Here is an 18014-nt window from a genome sequence, read left to right on the forward strand (position 1 = left end):
GGTGATGTTTGACAAATCACATGACCTCTTTGTACCACAACTGCCCATATCTATAAAATGAAATAGGTGAAGTAGAAGAACTTTAAGGTTCAGCTTCCATGATTAATCTATTCTTCTGCTCTCACGCTCTATGGATCCTATGCCTTGTGTACCTACAGAAAAACTCCAATTGGAAAGTAAAGCTGCTAATAATAATACAGTAAGACTTTAACATACTGGCAAAATCCTTTATGCCTCACTCCGACCTCAAAGTTGTTCAGTCTCTTAGAGGGGTGGGAGTATTTTCTGCTTCTATTGGTTTGTTTTGCCATAATCTTATAATACTGAGACAAGCTTGGGTTTCTCTCATCACTGTCTGATGGGCACTAAATATATTTCTGTGTCTATGACCAAAAAACAAAACAAAACAAAACAAGAAAATAAAAAACAATCCCACCCTTCCAGTGTTACAATATGAAGATCACTTGATATACCAGTGAGACGTATAACTTACAACCATTACTCCCGAGACACCTCCTCTACCGATTTAACTACTCTATACATGTGTGGGCAAAATACATCTGACAAGAAATTCCACATTGAATTACGGTCCATTTCAAGCAAATTAAAAGGCTTCCAAACTTTCCTATGAAAATATCAATCTTATTTTCATTCCTGAGACAGATACAATTCAAGGTTAAACAAACAAAAGAGTCCCATGTGATGTGTGGAAGAGGTTTGTGAGATTTCAACGCAGTGAAAACTTAAAACTGCCTGTTGAGTATACTAAGAAGTGAAAATCAAAATAAGAAAAGTTGTGAATTACTCTAAATTGTGCATAAAACTCTGTATTTGTTTCGATAATACAAAATATTTCACACACAAAGTAAGTTTTCTATCTATGGTGGAGAAGTAAAATACAAAGACAAAATAAATTCTATTTCTGTTGAGTATTGAAAGTAAAAGAAACAGCTGCTATTTCTCTACTACTTTTTTAAACATTGACATCCTTTTCTTTCAACATTTCTATTTTGAGGAGCAAATTCTTCTGTGTGAAATGGAATATGACCCTTCAGTTTTGAAACTTTTTAAGCCGTTATTTTCTGTTATTTCCTTAAATCCCTAACTATCTCTACAACAGAAGATAAAAGTAGGGAAGTATACCTTTATCAGTCATACTGGGAGCCATTCCACTCTGTAATTTTCCAGGGTCCATGAGCATGGATCCAACCTCTCCAAATATTCTCTCTGGGCCTTTTGGAAGGCATAACACTGCCTTCAGTTTGCTAGGGCATAATTTAACTTATCACGCATGTAAGAGCAGCAATTAGCTGATTTTGTTGACAGATTTCATCAAATTCAACAGTATCTTTGAGCTATATATCCTGAATTTGTATGTGCTAACCAATATGATTTTGAACTTTATTATTCAAATATAACTCTATGGGTCCAACAGATATCTACTTGCTGGATAAACACACATACACACATTATTGTGATGGTGCACTTAGAGAAACAAAATAACCTTTTAACACATTGTTATTCTTTAAAAAGCATTTATCATTTACTTGAGGGTTTTTTCTTCAATGCTGTCCATCAAAGTTGTGAAATACATTAAAATAAGAAGTCTATAAAGAAAAGTGGGCTTAAAATAAATACAATAAAGGTTTTCTTTGGTTCAAGTTCTTGAGTGTCTATTGAATGCTATGTCTTAGAGGAACACGAAAGAATAAAGTTTAAAACTTGGCTACGAGTAGCTTATAACTTCATGTGCAAAAAAGAAGCACAAAACGTTCTATAAGGCTTTGCGAAGTTCTGTGACAGAGGTCTATACAAGAGGCCAAACCAAAGAAGCTGACAGTGGACCACCAGCAAGGTGCCTGGAGCTGAAAGGCAAAGACCAGGAAGATTTTCAAGATAGAAACAACGTAAACAGCTCCAGAAAGGAGTAAAATAGTACAGATTGTTTTGAGAAATACACAATGTTCAATATTGCTGGAGCATGAAACAGAGGGAAGGGGAAGACTCATGGGTGAGCAAGAGAGTCCGAAAAACAACCCAGAAAGAATAGCAGAAGATCAATACAGAACAAAAGTAGCAGGTAGATCAAGAAGAGAGTCTTTGTGCCTAGAAGACTGTATTGAGCAATAGAGAGCCAAGGATGAAAGGGCTTTAGTAGGAAGTAAAGTGTTCACTGGGGTGGGAGATTGATCCTTCTAAGGGTAATGTAGCAGATCGACTGGTAGTAAAGGAGGTTAATAGTAATCTTTCAAATAAATTCACTAATCTTACTTCAACAGACAGTTAACACATGATATGAAAGGTCTTACAGTCTTTCTTTATAATATGCCTATATTTAAAATGTTGTTTACAAATATGATAAATAACCAGTATCAGGATTGACATTAAAGCCAAAATTAATATTGAGAAGGTACTTCAAGTCTTAAAGTACTCAATTAGGCTTCAACCAAAATATATTCCATTTTAGACACTGTCAACCAATGTCACAATTTTTCTATTTGCTTTCTTGGTTAAAAGGACGATTTTCTTTGGTTTCTTTTTATTGTGCTAATTTTATTTGGCTTGTTTTCTGCCCAAAGTTTCTACAGGGTACTTCAGAACAAAATACTAAAAGGAATTAAAATAAAACCAGTAAAAAAAATACTGTAAGAAAGTAATATCATGTATTCACACAATATATAAAGTGAAAAAATAAAAGATATTGAATAAAGAACTGAAATTATAATCTTGATCATAAGATACTGCCCAAAGGCAGTAGCAAAGAAAATTTTAATTGAGAAATGCCCACTCTAGATCAACAGTGGTTGCATTTTCAAAGTAAACATACTGTTGTCCAAACCAAAATCAAACCCATTAATCAAACCCATCAAGGCAGAACTTGAAAAGGACATAGGAAAAGCTTGATTCAGAGGCTAAAACAAGCATTAAATGAATGTTATAATACAGTTTAAATTTAGATATGAGATTACCCTTAAAATATTTCTGAATTCAGAGAACTGATTTTGAAACATTCTGCATTACTTTGGAAATTATAGGAGATTCAATAAAAGTAATATTCCACAACGACTGGCCTCATCTTAAAAGAGATTTACTTTACATTTAGACCTTTTCCACCTGCTGTTCTGGATGTGGTTTATTCTATGTTAGAATTAGCTGGTTCCTGAATATTAGCCCTAACACGAAATCTGTGCCAGAGTATTAGTTTGTCCTTCTATCTCGTTTGGCCTATAGTTTCAGCCCTGCAAGAAAATTTAGTTTTATCTTTGTTTTGAACTTAAATATGTAACACAGAAAACCCTTTGGAGCTATAATCAGCATCTATAACCTAACCTAAAAATTTTAAATATCATGCTAATGCTTATAGTCCCATAATTTAAAAACCAACGACAGGGAAGCTTTCACTAGGTCAGTAGATAAGCTTCCCCTAGTTAATGCCATACTTCCAGTGAAGCAACATATTTATTTTCCATGCCCTGTGTAGTAGACATAAAACATACAAGTTCATAAATTGCATGGGTGTTCTAAATCAGAAAATAATAGAAAACAATTTATTTCTGTCCTCTTGAGCACCACTGCCGTTAATGTTAATCTGGGATACACAACACAATGACAAATAAATGAACATCCGACGGCACTCTGAACACACGGAGAAACATGTCAAAGTGCTAAACGTGCTGAAAGGAAAACAAACTACCAGTGTGTAGCAAAACATGTTAATTTAATGACTTTAATAGGGAATCATTTTTTTGTAAGGAACCAACTAACAAGTCGACTGGACAGATAAACCCCGCCAAACACGGAGTCTTTTGCATCTTGGATTAAGAAGGCTGTTCTCAACTTTTCATCATTCCCTGTTCTCTCTGCTCCCAACGGTGGTCCTCAATTCACTTCTGTGCACTGTCATATGGACGTGGGCTTGCTTTTAGAAAGGACCCATGTTGTTCGTTCACATTCACCGATGATACACTGACACGTCTACTTCTGCACATGTTCATGTGAGTTTTTCCCCTATTCCATCTCTAGACCACTCATCACTATAAACTCACTCACAGTCCTGTTTTAATGCTGATACGAAAGCAAACAGGACTTTACCAATCAGAAGACTTCAAGTTTGGCAGAACGAGGAAACAGAAACTTGCTGATAGGACACGACATGAGATCAGCGGTGGAGAACCTTTCCCACCACCCCCGTACTTGCGTGTATTCTGATCGTCCACAGCCTCCTTAAGGGCCATACACAAAACTGCACCGCCACTGAGAACATTCTTAAGCAGCTGGCAGCCCCTCCTTACTGGCTTTAGCATGCCACACAGCCCTTTGCCTACTGATGCAGGGCAGCCAACAGGGAGAGGGAGTTTAGGAGTCAAAGCGAGACTGAACTGGCTAATTACTTACCTCCTCACTTATGGCAGGCTTGCTCCTTTAACTTTTTGTTTCCTCTCTTGTCATTGCTCAGCGGTGAAGTGTTGTGATTCAGCAAAAGTCTGAACCTGACAGTTAAAAAGAATCCTTTTAGGAAAAAATACTGGAAGTGAATGTCCCCCCCCCCCCCCACTGTAGTCTTTCTTCCCTTGCCCTCCGTGTGCGTGTTTCTCTCTCGCTTTCTCTCTCTGCAAGGCAACTACGTAGTGGTCTATAAATATTGACCCTGACACTTGCTCAGTACGCTAGCTGCTCATGGCACAGGTCTGTGTTACTGAACACCGTGGTAATACTCCGGCAAAGTTCTCAGCTGCTCAGACAAAGCTGTGGATTGGCTCACTACCCGGCAACCCTGTGCCTGCCTGGAAATACCATTTTGCTGCCAGCTTTACAGATGCTATGGGCCTTTCCTGAGGCCCAAATCAGGCACAGAAGGGCAATTATGAGGTTTGTCTGAAGAAACAGTTTTCCTCAAGCAGGTGAAGAAAGCAGGGAGGGAGAGCTGGGTGAAGTGAAAGACAAGAAAGGAAATACTGCCTTTGTTGTGGCCAAACAACATCACCTCGACCCCTTCATAAAACTTACACCTAAATGTCATTTAATCAAGCTTTATGAAACTGAATTACTACATACTATGAACGACCAAAACACAGGAAAGCATTTTTTAATTGTTTTTAATATTGCTTCTCATTGAGTAAGGCTGCTGTGATGGAGTGATTAGTCACAAAAAAATGTTTCAACACAGGTAAGTTCACTTCCAGAATGATAAAAATGCACTGGAAACCATCATTTTAATCAGATTGAATAATATATCTGGTGAAAGAAGCGAAAATATAATCTGAAAATTATATGACTCAATGTATTATATTAACTACCCTTAAATGTTCAATCATGACAACTTGAATTATTTTACTTTATTTTTATAGATTAAGGGCAAAATCGAAGCCATGACACTACATAGTTTGCAGGTGATATGAATGAGGTCAGCATTATCTATCTATATCACACATAATGTCCACAGTATGAACAATTAGAAACTAAAGTCCGTATTTTCTATTCTTCTTGCCTAGAATAATTATATGTTTGCTTTACTGCAAGTTTGTTTCTTGAGTAAATCAAGAGAAAAGAAAATTTTAGAAATAATCTGGTCACTGACTCATCTTACGGATGAGAAAACCGACCCCCCACACTGGTTAACTTATCCATGGTCACATGACAAGTTTGCCGCAGGGCCAAAACCAGAGTCCTTGTCTTACTGCTCCTAAGCTGTGCTCCTTCTATTACAAGAGTGGCTGTTAAACTCATTTTTATGTTCAAAATCCTATCTTCATGTGAAGTTTTACTGAAAACCTTACCAGGAAGGGCAAATATTAAAGCCAGAAAAATAACCAGCATGAAACAAAAATGACCTTTTACAATTTGACTCCCCGCAAAAAGTTATGTGCAAGAATTAACTTTGTAACAACTGAAATCCACCTCTGTTTCATCCAATAATTAGTATTTGCCCAGTAAATTAACTTATTCTCAGGAGAGGTACATAGCTAGCTGTTGGGGAGGCAAAGATAAAACACAGTTCCTACTCTCAAGGACCTTACAGTCCAAGTTCAGAGAAAAACAAGCTAATGACAAAACAGTGCGTTTGTGACGATGAAGACCAGTAGATGTGGTGAGGGGTACTGGAGCACGCGCACCTCATCCCATGTGAAGATCGAAAATGTATTTATTTGTTTATTAAGCCAACCATGTATGCATTCAAAAACCATTCTTCCTGTGCCCAGCTGGGACCTCAGAGAGCCTTCAGTCTCCAGTCTGGGCTGGGGAATGTGGTGGGATAGATGGAGGGATGGGGGCTAGGAGAGTATAGAGAGGAGAAACAACAGTTTTGTCTGAGCAGGAGGCATTGGTTGGCATCTCCCGGGCAGACGGATGTCAGCTCCACGGGGGGGGGGGGGGGGGGGGGTTCAATGGGGGATTTCACAATCAAGGTCTCTGCATATTATAGCAGGGGTAGGAGGCAGTGAAGCAAAGACAGAAAGAATAACACGATAAAGACAAAGAGGCAGGAAAAAACATGATCCAGAACTTCAAGTAGTCTTTCTTGCTGGAGCACACAAGGTGAAATAGGAAATGGTTAATTTTTTTTAAAAGGATGAGAAGGATAAGAGCAATGAAAAGTTTTATACACCGGGTTTAAAACCTTGGGTTTTATACATCGTGCTAGCAGTCTTCAACTGTTTTTGCTTACAGACCTTTAAAAGACTTTTAAACTATGGAACTACTCACACATTAGCAAGTTAACATGAACAATTTTTCATCTGTGCTGATATAGGTCCATGCAGAGAATTTAATTTCTACTGGTGAAATACAGACATTTTAAAGTAAAGTTATAAGAATATTAAATGGAATATAAATCCATAGTAATTTAATGAAACCATTATCCATTTAAATAATAAATTTATGAAATCTTCTAACAGCTGAAAATTTTACATTACTGTTTCATTTTTTTTACTTTTATTTCAATTTCACCACCACATAGAATTTTTATGCAATATATTTTATAATTAAAAGTCTTTTATTGTTTACTCTATCATACTTCTCTGTGAGAAAAATTTAAGGCATTAATTGAAATTTTAAAATTGTTAAGTTTTCTATGACGCCAGGGCAATGCATCACAGTAAGGGTTGGGATAGATGAAAGTGTGACTTTAAGAGAAAGACTGTTATGAAGAAACCACTGCTCTTAGCCAGATCAATATCAATAAAGAGTTTATGTACAAGCTGAAAATCTGGACAATGACTCCATCAAAACCATATATTAAAATGTTAAGTGAAGGAAACCGGTCTGAAAAGGCTATATACTGTGTGATTCCAACCATATGACACTACTCTGGACAAGGCAAAAACTACAGAGACAATAAAAAGATCAGTGGTCACCAGAAGTTTGGGGTGGGTGCAGGATGAGTCAATGAAGCACAGGAGACTTCAGGGCAGTGAAACCATTCCGGACGACATGTAACAGTAGATGCATGGCCTTATGCACTTGACAAAACCCATAAAACTGTACAACACAAAGACAAAGCCCTAATAAAAACTGTGGACTTTAGTTTAAATCTCTTCCCTTGTCTTCCTGAAAGCCATGTGTTCTAGAAAAAGTACTATTATTTATTAAGCAATTACCATCAGTAGGGGGGCTTAGAAATATTAACTTTAACACTTAAAAACAACCCTAATAGATGAGTATGCTTTTGCCTTTTTTTAAGATAAAGAACATGAGTTATTAAGTGGATGGTCTGAAGTCATCTAACTAATAGATAGATCCGGGATTCAGCCCAAATCTGTCTGACCAGACTCCAGTACCACATACTGCCTTTATATCAGTCACTTGAAAACTGGGTAGACACTGCCCAGGTCAGGCAAGGAAGCGGACTAAGCAGGACCTTCAGAAAGTCAGAAAGGAATGAAAGAATTGTATGCTGCACTTCTCTCAAGGAACTGCTAGATATTGAGTATTATAGGGTAGCAAAAAGAAGAGATTAACAAAGTAATCAGTGGAGGTCAATGGAGAAAATTAAAATAACTGTTATGTGCTATTAAGAAGAACTTAAAGGGTTTTATCTTCAATTTGGTGGGTAAGGAACACATGAAGAATTAAGGATGAGAAGACTCAATACTGACAAAGTATTCTTCCCAACTTTACGGATTCAATGCAACCCCAATCAGGACATTATTTTGTAGATATGGCCAACCCAATATTAAAGTTTATATGGAGAGGCAAAAAACCCAGAATAGTCAACACCAACATTGAAGGAGAACAAAGTTGGAGGGCTGACACTACCCACTATCAAGACTTACTATAAAGCTACCGTAATCAAGACAACGTACTGTTAGAGAAAGAACAGACAAACAGATCGATGGAAAAAAATAGAAAACCCAGAAACAGACTCACACAAATATAGTCAACTGATCTTTGACAGAGGGACAAAGTCAATAAATGTGGCAAAGACACTTTTTTCTTTTCTTTTTTTTTAATATGAAATTTATTGTCAAATTGATTTCCATACAACACCCAGTGCTTATCCCAACAGGTGCCCTCCTCAATGCCCATCACCCACTTTCCCCTCCCTCCCACCCTCCATCAACCCTCAGTTTGTTCTCAGTTTTTAAGAGTCTCTTATGTTTTGGCTCCCTCCCTCTCTAACCTTTGTTTTTCCTTCCCCTCCCCCATGGTCTTCTGTTAAGTTTCTCAGGATCCACATAAGAGTGAAAACATATGGTATCTGTCTTTCTCTGTATGACTTATTTCAACAAATAGCGCTAGAACAATTGGACATCCATGTGCCAAAAAAAAAAAAAAAAGAATCAAGACAAAAGCCTTATACCCACCACAAAAATTACCTCAGACCTAAATGTTAATGCAAAATTATAAAATTCATAGAACATAACATAGGAGAAAATCTAGATTAATTTGGGTATGTCAGCGACTTTTAGACATAACACCAGAAGTACAGTCCGTGAAAAAAATAACCCATAAACTGGATTTCATTAAAATTAACAACTCTCTGGGGTGCCTGAGTGGCTCAGTCGGTTAAACATCTGACTCTTGGTTTTGGCCCAGGTCATGATCTCATAGTTTCATGAGTTTGGGCCCCGCATCAGGCTCTGTGTTGAGGGTGCAGAGCCTGCATGGGATTCTCCCTCTCCCTCTCTTTCTGCCCCTCCCCTGATTACGCTGTCTCTGTCTCTCTCAAAATAAATAAATAAACTAAAAATTTTTTTCTAATAAATAAAATTGAATAAAATTAAAAACTCTACAGAAGACAATGTCAAGACAATGGAAGATAAGCCATAGGCTAGGAGAAAATATTTTCAACACACATCTGATAAAGGATTGTTAACCAAAGTTTACAAAAACTCCAAAATTCAGCAATAGGAAAATAAACACATTTTTAAAAATGGCCCAAAGACCATAACAGATACCTCACTGAAGAAGACACACAGTTTGCAAAAAAACACATAAAAAAGATGTTCCACGCTGTATGTCATCAAGGAGATGCAAATTAAAACAACAATCAGATACCACTATACATCTATTAGAATGCTGCAAGATCTGGAACACTGACAACACCAAAAGCTAATGAGGATGCAGAACAAAAGGAACTTTTTCATTCATTGCTGGTGAGAATGCAAAATGGCACAGCCACTTTGGCAGACAGTTTGGTGGCTTCTTATAAAACTAAACATACTCTCACCACAACACCCAGCAATCCCACTTATTGGTATTCACCCACAAGGGTTAAAAATGTCCACACAAAAATCTTCATAGGATGTTTTTGGAGATTTATAATTACCAAAACTTGGAAAAAATCAGGATGTCCTTCAGTAGACAAGTAAATAAACTGTGGTATATCCAGACAAAGGAACACTATTCAGTGATAAAGAGAAGTGACCTATCAAGCCATGTAAAGACAAAAAGGAACCTTAAAAGCGTATTACTACATATTTCCACCCATATGACATTCTGGAGAAGGCCAAACTATGGAGATAGAAAAATCTGCATGGGGTGGGGGGGAGGTGGGGTGGAGGAAGGATGAATAGGTGAAGCGCAAAGGATTTTTAGGGGAAAAAAACCTCTGTATGACTTTATACTAGTGGATACATGTCATTATACATGTGTTGTTCAAGTCCAACACCAAGACCGAACTATAAACTACAGACTTTGGTAATTATGATATGTCAATGTAGATTCATCAGTTTAACAAAGGACCAATCTGGTGGGGACTTGATAATGGGCAAAGTTATACATGCACAGAGGCAGAGGGTATATGGAAAAATCTCTGTTCCTTCCATTTTGCAATGAACCTTATTCTGCTATTAAAAAGCCAAGTCCATGGGGCGCCTGGGTGGCGCAGTCGGTTAAGCGTCCGACTTCAGCCAGGTCACGATCTCACGGTCCGTGAGTTCGAGCCCCGCGTCGGGCTCTGGGCTGATGGCTCAGAGCCTGGAGCCTGTTTCCGATTCTGTGTCTCCCTCTCTCTCTGTCCCTCCCCCATTCATGCTCTGTCTCTCTCTGTCCCAAAAATAAATAAACGTTGAAAAAAAAAAAAAAAAAAAAAAAGCCAAGTCCTGAAAAAGTCAAAGGTGGCTCCTCCCTCAGGGAGTTGGGTCTTTGTCAAGGCAGAGGTTACAGAAGGAACAGGGAGCTAAGAAAAGAAGATGCATTTAGTCTTTGAACATGATGAACTGTGTTATAGCCAAGTGAATACAGTCAGTAAGCACTTAAATATATTAATCTATAATATAGGAAAGATGAAGATTGCAGCAATTCAGTAACCTTCTATTCATGTTTTCCTGCTTGAAACTTTTTTTCACCATTAACCTATTCTCAACACAGAAGCCAAAACAGTCACTTAAAGATATCAGAGGCGCCTGGGTGGCCCAGTCAGTTAGGCATCTGACTTCGGCTCAGGTCATGATCTCATGGTTTGTGGGTTCGAGCCCTGTGTTGGGCTCTGTGCTGACAGCTCGGAGCCTGGAGCCTGCTTCGGATTCTGTGTCTCCCTCTCTCTCTGCCCCTCCCCCACTCATGCTCCGTCTCTCTCTCGCTGTCAAAAATAAATAAACATTAAAAAAATTTTTTTTTAATCAGATAATACTCGCCTTCTATTGAAAACAGAATAGAAGTCCAAGTTCTTATAATGATCCATAAATCCCTACTTGATCTGCCTCTCATTCGGTCTCTGACAACACTGACTACAGCCCCCCTCATTTTCTCAGCTCCAGCCACTTGTTCCCCTATTATTCCTTAAATGTACCTGACAAGTTTGCCCTTGGTGTCCTCCTATTTGCTGTTCCCACCCTGGTATGTTCTTGCAAACAGCTTCATGGCGAATACCTCCTTCACATCTCTTTTCAAATGGCACCCTCTCAGTGAAGCCTACTACCACCAAACTATTTAACACTGCAAACTTCCTTATTATTTGTCACTGCCTGTTTCTTCCCAACAGAATTTAAGTTCAATAACATAGATTTCATGTGCCTAAAATGAATCCCACACAGAATAAATGCACAGTAAATAGGCATTATATAAATAAATAAAACATAAATCTGTGAGACATATACCAACATAAGTGGCTCCTGAAGTCAGTAATAGTAAGTAACCCCAAACCAACATTTAAAAGGCAGGTCAAGGGGTGCCTGGGCGGCTTAGTCAGTTAAGCGTCCAACTTTAGCTCAGGTCACGATCTCAAGGTTCGTGAGTTTGAGCCCCGCGTCAGGCTCTGTGCCGACAGCTCAGAGCCTGGAGCCTGCTTCCGATTCTGTGTCTTCCTCTCTCTCTGCCCCTTCCCAAGTCATGCTCTGTCTCTCAAAAATAAATAAAAACATTACCAAAAAAATTTTTTTAAATAAATAAAAGGTAGATCAAGGAAGAGAAGTCCATGAAGCTTGTAAAACAATGATGAATGTAAATAGAACAATGAGAAAATGAGAAAAAGGGTGATAAGGATGAAGTAGTAGAGAGGGAGTGGCTGACAATGTCACCTGCCATGGGAAGATCAAATACGAAGGGACTGAAAGAGCCTATTACACACAACATTCAGAAAGTACTCTGATACTAAAGATCTCTGAATGGTACATCCTCAAAGCGTGAATTTTATGGTGTATGAATTATATTTCAGCAAAGCAGGCATGAAAAAGAAAAGAGAGTACTAGTGGCTGAGCTATCTCCATTGGAGGCAGAAGGTAAGCAAGGGAGGTGAGACATGAAATAGAAACTCTCTTTCAAAAATCTGGCCATTAAGAAAAGAAAGATGAGGGTGATGATTTAACACCACAAACAATCAAACAACTCGTTACAGCATAAAAGTGAGTGTTTTGAAGTCAAGCTGACTTGAATTTTCGTCTTTCTCAAGTTACATTGTAAGTTATGCAACTTTAGTATCCTCATTAATAAAATGAGTTTAAAATTAGTACCTGTGTGACTGGATATCAGTATTTCATTTCTCTGCCTCACAGAACAATATTTCATTGCACAGATACACATTTTACTTATCCATTCATCAGCTGGTGAACATTTGCACTGTTTCCACTTTTGAGTTATTACGAATAATGCTATGAACTTTCATGCATAAGCTTCTGCATAAACATATGTTTTCATTATCCTTGGATAAATACCTAGAAGTGAAATTTCTAAGTAATGTGGTAATTTTATATCTAACATCTTAAAGAACTGTCAAATTGTTTTCCAAAGTGGTTACACCATTTTATATCCCCAACAGCAATGGTGAGGGTTCCAATTATCTGTTTTTTTTATTACAGTTAATACTTGTAAACATAAAGCAGAATCTCATTGTGATTTTAATTTGTATTTCCCTAATGACTACTAATTGAGTATCTTTTCTTGTGCTTATTGGCTTTTTGGATATTTACTCTTTACTTCCAGTAAATATAATTTCAGAAAACACTAGGACCAAATAAAACTTAAAACTTATTTTCAAGTGCTCAGCAAAGTTGTACCTGGCACAGGCATAACAAGTAACTTATTAGCTAAAGAAATGAATATTCTAATAAACAAATGAAAGATTAGGAATTAAAAATACTTGATTTAGTGGTATATCATTTCAATTTTCTAATAACTTAGTTTGAATTCCTATACAGTCTAATAGAATTTTCAGTGAAGAAAAGCAACTTTTTAAAAAATGCAATTACAAAGCAAATGTACTGATCCTCTGTTTAGTATTACGATAAATACCTACATTAATATTTTTAGTTTGGTCATAATAATGTACTCCATCAGATCAATAATAAAGTACTCCATCAGAAACTGGACTTATAATCCAATCATATTAATGCTTTAATTTCATGCTTCTCTGAAGACAGAGGTAAAAAGCCAAAAATTGATTAAGTAGCAAATCACTTAAAAGTATGTGTTGATAAGCTTAATCAAATATGAATACTACAAATATATCCAACACTATAAAGAATGAGACACTTCTCAGGGACAAATGTCTACAAGGAAAATATTAGTAATCCAAGCTTGTTGTCATTTTTCAAAAAGACCTGTGGGAATATGTGCCTTTCAATGTAAATGACTCTGGAGAAAGGAAATTGACTCTACATTGTGCCTAGTGAATAGCTAAGGATGGGCTGTTTTCTCCTTTATAAGCCCTACTGTGAGTCCCATCACACAGAGTCACTTACCTTTAACTCTAAGGTTCTTTGTTCCCAAGTAATAAATACTTTAGGTCCCCAGGAGCCCACAGGAAAGTCACACAACCTACTAACCTACTAACCCTACAACCAAGTCTACTAACCTTTACTGCTGCTAGTTTAAGTACTTATCTATCATTAGTTTTGAGAAGTATTGACTGCACAATTAATAAACAGATCATTTGTTCTTTTCAACTAGAACAATGTTGTATATAAATTGCAAAGAAGCAAACTAAACAAGGAAACCAGAGCAAAGAATGCATGTCCTTTTTAACTTTCATTTGGTATCACACCAACTAGTGCCCAACTAAACTAAAACATTTTATCACTTATAAATAGAAATTGTTTTGAAATTCATAGTGTATAGAACGCATATAACCAGAGTAAATAATAAAGCTCAATTATATTTCATAAAATAAGGTAATAACAAAGAGCTGAAAAGCATCAGGGATATAAACTAATTTTTATACTATCATTGTTGCTAATTGGACCTATATTAAAACTATATTAATGTTTCTTCATGCTTAATCATAATCGCTCATAACTATGTATCAGTATTTCTGTTTTTCTCTTAAAACCACATGTATATTTTTTATAATACTGAGAAAAATCTCAAATGTGATTTTTAACATAATATTTGTAATATAATTTCAGTAATTTTCTACTTTTAAAATGTGTACAGTTCTTAAAACCATATCTTTAGGGGCGCCTGGGTGGCGCAGTCGGTTAAGCGTCCGACTTCAGCCAGGTCACGATCTCGCGGTCCGTGAGTTCGAGCCCCGCGTCGGGTTCTGGGCTGATGGCTCAGAGCCTGGAGCCTTTTCCGATTCTGTGTCTCCCTCTCTCTCTGCCCCTCTCCCGTTCATGCTCTGTCTCTCTCTGTCCCAAAAATAAATAAACGTTGAAAAAAAAAACATATCTTTAATATTTATTTTCTAAAACTAGAGAACTAATTCACAGTAATTCAAAGTTTTCTACTATCACTCCAAAATGGAAACTTAAGAATGTCAATAAGAATCTTCATGATGATGAGAATTTTTAGTTCCATTAATCTCTGAATTGCTCTAATATCCAAATGACAGATATTATCCCACATCTGAAACAACAGTTTTTCTTTCATCATAAAGATGTAGATATCTCTCGATATTCATAGTTTTTCAAGAACAACCCGTTCAGAGACCTTTTCATTCATGCAGATACCTATAATTATCAACATGATATTAATGTAACAGAAGAACACTTATTTCTGGAAAAAATTACAGTATATTTTGTTGGGCAGTGGAAATGGAATCTCAAGAAAGCCGTAAGTGTCCTCTGCAGGGAAGGAGCAGTTATAAAGGTGGTCGTGAAATCACCCACACCAGAGGGATTTCAGTCAGCTGAAAGGAGAGAGTAGGAAAGATTGGGGTCAGGGTTCCATAAAACAAGCTAATGCCATACATTCCTTACGATAGAGAGTGAAAAACCCCAGCCAGAAAGGATTCAGAAAAACTCACTCAATGGGAGAGGGAACCACCTGTCAACCACAATTAAGCTGACCTTTTTTATTATTCATTAATCATATGGCAATAGCCTATAAAAATACCACTGAATGATTAAATTTAACAGGCAATGAAAATAGCCAGTCACATTAAGTCTGATCATCCATAAAAGAAAAGAAAAACAATACTGGTTTATTTTATTGCTCTATGATGAATCTGCTTTCATATGGAAGATATAAACTATGAAACTAAGGAATATAATTATTCATGTTAAGGCCACATTTTTTTCTAGTCAAAATATATTTCAAAAAAATGAGAGAAAATAAAAAGAAAACAATAAAGCAAACTAATTTTATTTTTTTATTTTTATTTTTTTTAATTGTTTAATGTTTATTTATAATTGAGAGACAGAGACAGAGCGCAAGCAGAGGAGGGGCAGAGAGAGAGGGAGACGCAGAATCCGAAGCAGGCTCCAGGCTCTGAGCTGTCAGCACAGAGCCCGATGCGGGGCTCAAACCCACGACAGTGAGATCATGACCTGAGCCGAAGTCAGACACTTAACCGACTAAGCCACCCAGGCGCCCCGAAAGCAAACTAATTTTAAACAAGAAATGAATGAGGTATCTACTACTCTAGTGTGAATCATATAAAATGTGCTTCCTTCTGTTGGCTATCCTGCTTGACAGGACCTGAAATTTCCTTGAAAAGTGGTATCAAAAATAACTAAGGAAAAAAAAAGACTAAAAATGAAAAAAATATTAATTTTACTTCTGAATTTGAAAGGATCTGAATATTGTCATATACATTCCTTTTTTTTTTTTTAAGTTTTTTGTGTATTTATTTATTTAGAGACAGTGTGAGTGGGAGGAGGGGCAGAGAGAGAGTGAGACAAGAGAGAATCCCAAGCAGGCTCTGCACCATCAGCACAGAGCCTGACGTAGGGTCAAACTCATGAAACTGTGAGATCATGACCTGAGCTGAAACTGAGAGTCAGATGCTTAACCAACTGAGCCACCCAGTAGCCCCTATTTCTGAGAGAGAATTAAATCACACTCTGACCTGGACTAAGGCAGTCTTTCTAGTTTTTGTCAGCTTTCATTTCATTAAACTACCGTGGAACAGGTAAATACTGTACAGGAGAACACTTTGAGGTGATTTTCCCCCTTCCTGTAATTTGCTTCCTTCTGGGTATTTGGCCTATGCTGACCTAGAACAGGGCTGGAACTGAGCTGAGGATAGGTGGAGGGTAAAAGTAGGAAAGGTAAGAATAAAGAATATCCTTATAGTTTTCTTTTCATCATCCAATAAAGAGATGAAATAATGCTAACTAATAAGGCATCAATTTAATAATCAACCTGCTTACATTTTTATTTTGAAAATAATCGTACTGAACCATGGAATCAAAAAAATGGCTTTGTATAAATATCTGTGCTTAGAAAAGCATATACAAACTGCTACTAATACCTGATGCTTAAGTAACTCAGTGGAGAACATGAGGGAGAGTAAAGAACATCAAAGCATGTCCTCGGGATGAAGGGATCCCTGCTGATGAAGTAAAACCTCTTACTGTCCAACTCTTAATGGTACGTACAAAACTAACAACTCATATTTATGTAGCGCTTCAGGTTTTTGTTTTTGTTTTTTACTTTTCTTTTTATTATTTTTTTGTCTTTTAGAGAGAGAGCACGTGTGCACAGACACACACATGCACGTGCAAGAGTGGAGGGTTCAGAGGGAGGGAGGAAGGGAAGGAGAGACAGAGAGAGAGAGAGAGAAGGAGAGAGAGAATCTTAAGCAGGCTCCATGCCTACAATGGAGCCCAACATGGGGCTTGATCCCATGACTCTGAAATCTTGACCTGAGCTGAAATCAAGAGTTGGTCATTCAACCAACTATGCCACCCTGGTGCCCAGCACTTCAGATTTTTAAAAAGTGTTTTCATATGTTATCTCATTTGTTCATTAAGATGAGCCAGTTAGAAAGTATCCCTACTTTACATATAAGGAAGCTAAGTGCAAAGCAGGTAAAGGAAGAGTCCAACATGTTAAAGTTTGAAAGAAGTGTAGACAGAAACTGAATTTGGTGTTTTCACATTTAACCCTTGACCCTTACTACTGTACGTTTCAATAATACCAGAGGGGCCATATCCTAGTGGAAATTACTTTTCTGTGGAAAAAAACATGAATTCCTAGAGGAAATACTGAAGTCTTCCTGTTTGGGGCATATATGTTTTTGACGATAATGGCAAACACACACATACACAGTACATACACGGTAATAACAGTCATCCGAACTTAAAATTTCAAAATTCCACTTCTGGTCTCCCCCAATTCCGTTTAGTTACTAAAACTCAAGACTATATCTTTGTTTTTTGCTTTTTTGTTTTTCAGATTTTTATTTAAGTTCTAGTCAGTTAACATATAGTATAATATTAGTTTCAGGACTAGAACTCAGTAATTCATTACTTACATGCAACACCCAGTGCTCATCACAAGTGCCCTCTTGAATACCCATCACCCATTTAGCTCACCACCACCCCCGCCCACCTCCTTCCATTAACCCTGCTTGTTCTCTGTAGTTAAGTCTCTTATGGTTTGCTTCCCTCCCTTTTTTTCCCTTCCTCTATGAAGAACCCATCTTTGAAATCTCTGTCTTTTCCCTTCCCTCTGTTCCCACCAAAATTCAGATTTAGCTTTTATATAACCTTAAATACTGAAATCTAGTCCTGTCACCACTCTCCTTTCTCCTCCAACAACCTTCTGCACTGCCACAAAAAAGAAAAAGTCAACATGCACTCTTGCCAACAACAGAGGGTTTGAACTTTTCTGCACAGAATACAGTCCTCTCTGCCATCTTGAACCGACCTTATTACCCTTTCGGTTTCATTTCTCCTTTGCCCACAACA

At 37.3% G+C, this 18014-nt stretch overlaps 1 long non-coding RNA gene across 2 annotated transcripts in view; it reads right to left on the bottom strand.

Moving 5' to 3' along the window:
• Positions 1-863: 863 nt before the first annotated feature.
• Positions 864-18014, bottom strand: part of LOC123595151 — a 258461-nt gene continuing 241310 nt past the window's right edge. For both annotated transcript variants that reach the window (XR_006711056.1, XR_006711064.1), the window contains 2 exons: positions 4396-4490; positions 864-874 (listed from right to left, as the gene is read on the bottom strand). This is a non-coding gene — a long non-coding RNA (uncharacterized LOC123595151). The remainder of the gene's footprint in view (positions 875-4395; positions 4491-18014) is intronic.

This window comes from Leopardus geoffroyi, chromosome B1 (assembly GCF_018350155.1).
Source record: "Leopardus geoffroyi isolate Oge1 chromosome B1, O.geoffroyi_Oge1_pat1.0, whole genome shotgun sequence".
In the NCBI taxonomy this organism is placed as follows: Eukaryota; Metazoa; Chordata; class Mammalia; order Carnivora; family Felidae; genus Leopardus; species Leopardus geoffroyi.